Raw genomic sequence first — 9,483 nt, 5'->3', positions numbered from 1 at the left:
TAGCAAAGTTACACACCAATTTAATATTAGTTTTAGTGATCTACGATTGATGTAACCAGGTGTCATTACTGCTAACATGAATTCTAATTTTACAAAATCTACCTTTACATTTAGCCAGCAACTTCAGGGTTCCTTCAGTCTCACCTGCTCTGGCACCTGGAACAGAATTACCAATAAACAGAGTTTGTTCCTGGCCTGAAGTTAGATTGGCTATAGGGATTTTCAAGGGTGCGGAACCAGGTTTCCAATTCAGTGATCCTGACCTTCAGAGTAGTAAACAGGCTTTATTTAATTCAAGTATTGTACAACAAGGCCAAAGAGTAGCTAAACATCTCACAGACTGAGCAGGAAGATGGAGGAAGAACAGTTGAAGAAGCCATGTTGCTAGCAAGCCAGCTACGAGCTAAGCTAAACTAGCAAATACCTAGACACAGTAAATGAATACTGTGAATATAATTAGGGCTCAGTAGTTGGGCGTCTGCCATTTTTTCTGTTATTTTTTCTCTGATGCTCTTCAGTTCCATTCTTAGAAAGCACAAAACTGCTTTCCTTTGTTCCCTCTTCATCTGAATATGGAAGGATGTCTACTTTATACAGACTTGCATACAAACTGAGTGTCTTCAGGAACTAAAAGCACTGACAGCTCTGAACTTCCTGAATTTTAATGAAAACATAGGTTATTGTATTTGGTCCTGCTATTGCACTGTTGGGTCCTTTCCTGTACACATAGACCCTAGACAGTAATTTTAGATGTGACAGTCTAAAAGTCTAAAATTACTGTCAGTCTAAAATTACTGTGGATTTCTGTGCAGTGGTGTAATGCAGTTTCTTTCAGCTGAGGCAACTGATAAAGATAAAACAAAAACATTGTGTTGAAAGATCACTTTAAAATAATGCCTTTATGACAGCTCGGTTGGATTACTGCATCTCTTTGTGTTTGGGAGGTTGCTGTAGCACAGGAGGAAGAGCAGGTCATCTACCAGGGCCATCTATAGGGTTTTGAATGCTTACAAAGAGTAGAACAGCGCTATACAAGAACCAGTCCATTTGGTGCTAGCCAGTCCTCCCTGCAGCTGGTGCCACATGACTTTTAACTGGAACATATAAGAGAGACTATATTACTCTGGTTCTTAAAGCCTATGTCATCCTACTTCTCTGAGCTAATGCACTTGTATTCCCGTCCTGTTCCCTTAGTTCAGTTCACCATCTGCAAGTACACAGTGGACGTTCAAGAGGGACAGGTCTTTTCCCATTGCAGCTCACAAATTGTGGAAATTACACATTAGACTTACTTGTTAAGACCCACTTCTACTTGGCTTTCAACCCACTGTGACATGTTGATTTTATTAACTCATGTTTAATTGTGTTTTGTACTGTTATTCATGCTTTTATTTTGTCCGGTACTTTTGTTTAATATTACAATTATTGTAATGCTTGTATTCCTACGTTCAACACTTTAAAAACAGAAAACACTAACCAAAGTGCTTTATAAAAAAGTTGCTTTTCTTTGTGCCTCTGATGACTGATCTTCGATCTCATTAGGATAGTGTGCAGTGGGACACTTGGAGGGCAGACTGTCAGCTGCCCAACTAATCAGAATTAGAAGTCATACTTTTGTTTCCTTTACTGTAATTCACTGCTGGGTGGGCGAGACAGGCTGTTTGGAAGATGGAGCTAAGCCTTGCCCAGGCTTAACTATCTATACAAAGTATATCAAGATGTAATCCAGATGTAATCAATTCATATATTTCTCAAAGTCAGGAATATATAAATATATTTCAGGAAACAGGAATAAATCTAATAATAATCTTCTGTGACCCTGCAGTTCATGTGCTGAGAGAAGTGGATGTGGGGAGTCCAGCTCAGGGTGCAGGAATGGAGGATGGAGACCTGCTGCTTGCTGTCAATGGGGAACCTATTGAGTCCATGGAGCATGAAGACATTGTTAGAAAGATTAGACAGAGTGGGGATAAAGTCTCGCTTACAGCTATATCTATTCCAGGAAGAGACTTTTACAGAGAGGCAAGTACAATCATATCAGTACAGTCACACAAATATAGTATAACACGTAGTGTGTAAGGGGTGAACTGCTTTCTGTTCTCCTGCAGTTAGGCATTTCTCCTCTGTTATTCCATGAAGACTGTTCTCACCACTGCATAAAGAACTGGGAGGACGCTCCTCTAAGAAAACCCACAAAGTATAATCAGGACAGAGAGGAGGCTGACTCTGGTTTCTACTCAGGTTATGTCCCAGAAATGCCAGAAACCGTAAGGATACAGGTAGGACCTCACTGTTTTACTGAAGTTAGACATGAATGTGTGAGAACATGGCATGCAGTGTAAAATGTTGAGTCATCATAATGTCTAGAAAGGTGGTATTTAATGGGATTTGCAAAGCTAGTAATGCTTTGTGAATATTTAGATGTTTCTAAATGTGCAATTTTTCTTGCATTACATGTTTAACAGACCTTACTTACATTGTGCCTTTCTACTAAGGCACTCAAAGCAGTCCCTCATTCACCCAATCACACACACATTCATGCAACTATGCCTAAACACTTTTCAACATTCACACACTCACACCTTAGTTGCCCAAAGTAGATGCATGGATATGCATCAATTAAAGAAAAATGCTGTTGTCATTTAACTTTTTTATTGCATTTAACAAAACAAAAATTCATTCATCATCATTCATTTTCAGGACCTACTCTACTTAAGTTTGTGTCCACAAACTTGTGTCCACAAACTTGAGTAAGTTATTCAAATGTTCCTCAAATGTTCCCGTTAGTCAAAATTTTAGAGCATTTTCTGTTGAATCTCTAATGCGTCTAAAAGAGTTTTTGGTTCTATGTAGACAACACATGGCAGACCCGACCACATATTGCACATTTTTAACACTTTTCTTTATTACGGTTATTGTAACTACACGCACACGGCTGCAGTTTTTCAGCTGCCAGCCACACACCCCAACAACAACAACAACAAACACCCAGGATCCAGTACAGAGTTTAATGCAGGGAAGGCGTGGTAAGCTGATGCAGCTCCGGTGTGTGAGCCTCCCTGCAGCGGTGCCACAGACCATGCCCCGTAACATTCTAACACGTGAAAATATTAATTTATTTACCAAAATTATTTTCTTAATATTATAATTTCTTATGCCATCTTAGAAACCCCATGATTTTGTGTATTTGGATTAGATTATCTACTGATGTATTTCCTTTTAACAAATCAGTATACTGGCAAAGTGAAGGATCTGGTCAAAGACAATAAAGACCGCTTTGGTATGATAGTGGACTCAGTAGAGAATGTAAGAGTGGCTGCATTTAACCTATATGTACCTAACAAAGGTTACCCACAATTCTTTCAAAAACTCACTTCTCTTTTGGCTGAGTAACGTAAAGGGATAATTCTAATACAGACAGGCTTTAACTCTAAAAGTGGACAAGAACTGAATAGACTACCTGTAGACAAAGAACACATATCCACAAAAAGTAAGCCATTTTGGGGGGTGAGGGAGAAACACTGGTAGTTGTACTGTCATCCCAGAGAAAGCAATTTTTTTGTTTGTTTTTTTTGTCACATGTATCCCAGGAGAATTTACCTCGAAATTTACCGTAACACACAAAATAAGCTTGGGAACAGATAAGCATTTCAAGTATTGGAGACTAAATGTATCACTACTGAGAAATGCCTTACTTTAACAGGAAATGCAGAAGGATCTGAATTTAAATGATATTCAGTGGTACTCTCCCTCCCTCTAGTCATCTCATGTTTACAACTGCAGTTACAATTGATATTCATATCAACATGAAAACAATTGTATTTGCTGTTATGGACACATTTGTATATACATCCTAAATTTTTTTCTGTTTATATACATTCTTTTTTGTTAACTTTAATTTTATTCTTCTTTTGCACTGAAAGAACTGTTCTAACTCTCAAATGTGCGCTTGAAAGTAGATGTAAGTAAGCTTGAGTTGAAATGGTGTCCCGCAAGATCTTTAGATAGCCTGGAACCATAGTTTGCTCTACTAGAGAAAAGCCTTCTGTAAAGCTGTGGCATCTCATTCATCACTGATTGAAGAAATTGAGAACAACCAAAGCTTTCTTTTCACCACTGTAGCCAGGGTCTCCAAGAGTCAGCCAAGCATTCCATGAATTTCTTCACAAATAAATTTTTAACCATTAGAGAAAAAAATATTCATAACCATCTGTAGAGGTATTATTAATGCAGATGGTTACTTGAATAAGTATACTGCAGATACATTTTCAAACTAGTTATCTCCAATCTTCGTGAGTTAACTTCATTAACTTCAACCAAAAGCGTCAATGTGTATTAGACCTCTTTCTACAGTCCTCCTCAAATAAGTCAATAAATTTATCTTAAATATGATCAGTCAATCACTATTAAGGGGCCATTTTGAGCTTGGGGCTTCCAGTCCATGTTCCTGTATACTGTGTCAGACTGCCTGCTAGCATCTTGCACCCTTGTTATGTGCTGGATTGTCTTAGAGGCATCTTTGCACAGTCTGCACCTTGGGTTTTGCCTCGTGTGGTAGACCGAGCATCTATTGAACTTGTGCTTAGAACTTGTTCCTTTGTTGCCATGACTGTTTTATCTTTTAGTCCTTCTTTGTTCAGTCATTGGTAGGATTTCTCGATATCAGCTATGTTTTCTATCTGCTAGTGGTACATACCATGCAGGGGCATGTTTTTCTATGATGGTTCTTGTGCTTGCTTGTCTTCTGTCTCGGGTTTCTGCTGCCTGAGGTATTCACTAAGCAGACGATCAGTTGTTGCCATCTTCCTGATGTACTCATGGATCTTTGTCATTTCATCCTGGATAGTGGTTCTATCACTCTCTAGTCATTGGCCTCTGTAAGGAAGAGGACTCCCTTACTACTGTTTATATTATAATTTGTATACCACTTTAGGAGCACACCTTTCACTTTATTAAAAGCACCTTATCTAGCACTTTATTTAGCATCGCAATGTAAGCATAGATTTGCACATGAAGAACATTTGCGCACAAGAAGTTTAATTATTTATTGAATATTTATTGCGTATTTTAAAATCAGTTGGTAGCCTTTGTTCCAGGTCCCGCACAGCTGCTCCTCATCAAGAAATGTGGTGGTTGTCTGTGAGGAGAAAGGAATTGGGATTGAGAGCAAATAAGGTTTACCAGTAAGGAGAACTAATGCAAGTGTGTGAAAATCTAAAAATAATGTGGTGCAAAGAAGTGACTAAGATGTGATTACTCACCTTTCTTTCCTGTGCCTGTGTCCTCTCCAGGGTGTTTGGGCAAATGTTTCACCAGGAGTCCAGACAGCTTTTAAAGACAAGCTATCTATCTATCTATCTATCTATCTATCTATCTAGATAGATAGATAGATAGATAGATAGATAAAAGATACTTATTTATATGATTTAAATGATTCACTGTCTTTGGATTGACATTATTTGAAGTTGCTAGTGGGCTTGCCCAGTTCAACAGTTTATCTTTAATTCAATTCAGTTCAAGTGCATTCAAAAATCAAAAGGAATCTAGATTTGACTCTGGGTTTGTCTTGTAGGACCCTACTGGCCACAGTGAATGCTGCACGGAATCTAGTTACTTCACAAGAGAACTCTCTGAAGATTTAGGTCCATTGACCAAGGTATATTAAGTCCTTCATGGACTGCTCCCCTCATTATGTCTTTGTATACATAATGTCTACAATGTATTCTCGTGATTAAATGCTCTGGTGGTTCATTCTTACCAGGTGACAGCCTGGTGATAATGAACAATATATCTTAAATTGTTAATTGCTAACAATTTTGTTAACAAGATACATTTTTTTTTTTTTAACAAAATTATATTCATATTAAAGACCACGTTTAAAACATACTATTTGTGATGGCTGTCTCACTTCACTTTTATACTCCTTTCTGGCTGAAGAATTGTCTTCTTGCCAAGCTCAAGTCATTATTTATGTTGTTAATGAGATGTTCTAGCATATAAATATAGACAATTTACAAAATTAATTGTGGTTTGCATTGTGTTTTATGACATTTGCTATATTTTACAGATTTCTGAGAGAACACATTATGTTTACTTGTGATGGAAATGAACAAAAATAGAAGTGACCAAGGCCATCCTGTGGACAGAGCTTAACTTTGAAGAAAGTAAAGATTTAACAGCTGATGAAGATGTGACTGAAGACAATGTCTTCGTCTGGATTCAGGCCTGCTTGGTTATGGGCAGCCTCCCTTTTGATTTGATCATATAATGTGATTTTTGGACACTGAACACCAGATTTGCAACAAAACAGCAGTATTTTACATCCTTGTAGTTATAAAATCACAAATTACTCATCTCCTGTGTAGTAATGGTGTCATCATGTTTACTGAAAACTGAATAATTACTTCTCTGCAATTGTCACACTTGGCAAAGCTGAGTGGACCAAACTGCATCCACTTCTGACCTGCAGGCCCATTCTTTTTAAATCCCCATGCTGTGCTATCTATATAATATGACAAACTTTAGAATGCACCGTGGATGGATATACTCCTAGATATTTCATATACGATCTCAAAATATATTATTGTACTGTGTGCCATTGGTGCATAGAGATTCTGTATTTTATTCATTCAGTCCACAGATTTTTGTTTTGTCACCTCAGTTAATTCGAGTCACAAAACCCCCTGAATGTTTTTGTGGTGCTGTTGCCTTCTTTGTGTGCAAATATCTAATAAAAGATCTAATAAATAATAACTTAAGTAGGTTAAATTCACAGTTACCTACTTTACTTGAGCTTCCCTTTTTACACCGCTCTCTATTGTTGCTTCACTATGCTTTATATTTTACTTCATTATCTGACAGTTTATACTACTTTTGGACCTTTGTATATAAAAAAAATAAGTCACCCAGTTGTGCATAGTACAACTAAAAGTATTAATTAGTTAATAAATTTTTGATTTGCTTTTTGTTTTTGTTTTTAGACAAAAACAAAGGACTAGATTGAGAGACTGCATCTTAGCTCATACAAATGCCCTCAAAACTGAAAATGAAACCATATGGTATGGTCATTTTCTTTTGTTTTATTTCATTATTATTTATTATTAACAATAATTATTATTACATTTATTGCCTCTGGGTTCCATCCTTAGACGGGAAGGGATTGCTTTTCATTGTTATGCTGATGAATGCCAAATTTATTTGCCACTAAAGCAGAAGGATGGCATCGCCATCAAACCTCTTTTGGCATGTCTAGATGACATTAAAGTGTGGTTGGCTTTAAACTTTAAAATTTTAATGAAAAGAAAACAGAGGTGTTGGTGTTTGGACCTAGTGGGCACTGTGAGTCCTCTGTTGATTTGGGACCCCTGGAAGTTTATTTTAAACCTGTTATTACTGAACCTTGGTTTTAAATTGAACAGCCAAATTAGAGCAGTGGTGAAGTCCAGTTTTTATCATTTAAGGCAACTGGCAAGAGTGAAATCTTTTCTTTCAAGGCACCTCGAAACAGTCATCCATGCTTTTATTTCTTCCCGTCTGGAGGCAGTCTCTCTTCAGCGGAAGGATAAAATGATATGGTTTGAAAATGCACAGATCTTGCACAGATCAATCCACATGTTCATAGCATGCCTTTTTTTCTCTGAAATATGCCGAGCAAACCTGTATTGTTGACATTTCTTATATGTCAATCAGCGTATCACCACTGATTTAGTGAGTAAATGTTTATTCTCATTCAAACTGTTTTTGTGCCTTCTTGCAGTTTAGCACTTTGGTTTATGAAGTTGCTAGCTAGCCAGTGCTGCCTCTCGGCTCATGTTGGTTAAAAAATTAACCCCACAGTCTTTATAAAAACCTTATATAAAAGACTGAGCAAATTTACTGTTGCTCATTTGAAATAGAAAAGTAAGCGTTGCAGAAGCCAAGACGAAACATTTGCAGAGGGTGCAGCCCTTAGGGGTTCGATTTGTTTTTAATTCATATGAACTTTTATAACATATTAACTGTATATTCTTAGACCCGGCATTTATTCTAATGCTTTGTTGCTGCTTTTGAATATCTGTGGCATCTGTTAATGTCAAATCTAGCCATTCCTTAGCAAGCTATTTTTACATTTAACCAACATTTCTGTTTAATTTCATTTTAAATAATACTAGTATTTGTTAGTTTTAATAGTATTTTAGATTCATGTTTTGTTGTGAAATTCAAAAGCTATAAACCAGATTAGGATTACAATCTAATTGGGCTTTATAGCTGAAAATAAAGTAATTTAGCTTCTTCTAAACAAATTAGTTAAACTCTACAATTGAATCATCAGAAACATTTTGAGGTAGACTATGTTAAATATAAATATACATACAATGGTTATTGTGCTTTTTAGAAACTATATATTGGAAGTTAGCTTTTAACAAGCATGTAATGATTTCATTTAATTTAGGTGGTCTCTTTTCTTTTATAACACACATCTCTTTAGGCCTAAACTGACATTGGCAATACCACACATTCAGACATAGTAGTAGATAGTGTTTTAAATGACTATTTTTTTCTATTATTTTTATTAATAAGTATATGTGCTAGTCTAATTAGTTAGTATGAGGTGTACATTGTGTTTCTATATTTTAAGCTATAATGGTTGCAAAGTCAATAAGAAGCAATATCAGCTTCCAAACAATTTTCTTTTTTTTCTCCCTCTGCTTGCTTTCTTTGAGGCTCTGGACCAGCACTCCCCACATTACATCAAACACTTGCAAGAAGACATCAACTGAGTGGTAAGTGTTTTGGTTTTCCAAAATATTAATAATCATCATTGATCGTGCTAAACTTTAATCATACTTTAAACCAACCTGTTTTACTTCAATTTTGATTTGTGCTTTGGCTTGGGAAATTTTATTTTTTACTGTTCTTTCACCTTGTGGTGAGTTGGATCAGGTGCCAGGGGCGCATGCCAGACAGACCTAGCACACCTGAAAGCATTCTGAGGGAGGCTGGGAACATTGAATTGGAATGGGCAATGTTGAGGCTCCTGCAAGGAGCTGAGGCTGCAAGATGGTTGGTGCCTGTCGTGGTAATAATCACATCAAGTTGAAGAGGGGTACTGTCAGGATTGGTTAGACATCAGTTTATGGCTGAGTGTGGAATGGTGGGAATGACAATGTACAATGCATACTTTATTAATCCAGTAGGAAATTAGTCCTCTGCATTTAACCCATTCACTCAGTGAAGCAGTGGGCAGCCATCAATCCAGCGCCAGGGGAGCAGTGTGTAGAGACGGTACCTTGCTCAGGGGTACCTCAGGCTAGTAATTCGGTGGATTTGAACCCCCGGCCTTCCGATCATGGGGCGAACACTCTACCTACATCGCCCCCTCAAAATCTGTGGCCATGGTCCTCAGCTGAAAAGGGTGAAGTGCCTACTCTGCATCAGGGATGAGTTGCTGCCCCGGTTGAAGGAGTTTATTTATCGCAGGGTCTTGTTCACGAGTGAACGAAG

The 9,483-nt window shown here is 37.3% G+C and overlaps 1 long non-coding RNA gene across 1 annotated transcript; it reads left to right on the top strand.

Moving 5' to 3' along the window:
* The first annotated feature begins 2,065 nt into the window (after window positions 1–2,065).
* On the top strand, window positions 2,066–6,546 carry LOC120736400. The gene is made up of 3 exons (XR_005696497.1): window positions 2,066–2,279; window positions 5,573–5,656; window positions 6,068–6,546. It is a non-coding gene; the product is annotated as an uncharacterized LOC120736400 (long non-coding RNA).
* The last annotated feature ends 2,937 nt before the right edge of the window (window positions 6,547–9,483 follow it).

The sequence above is a fragment of the Simochromis diagramma genome, unplaced genomic scaffold, assembly GCF_900408965.1.
Source record: "Simochromis diagramma unplaced genomic scaffold, fSimDia1.1 OVJJ01000324.1, whole genome shotgun sequence".
Lineage (NCBI taxonomy): Eukaryota > Metazoa > Chordata > Actinopteri > Cichliformes > Cichlidae > Simochromis > Simochromis diagramma.
The sequence above is the reverse complement of the archived record's forward strand: the minus strand, read 5'-3'. Positions and strand labels throughout refer to the sequence as shown.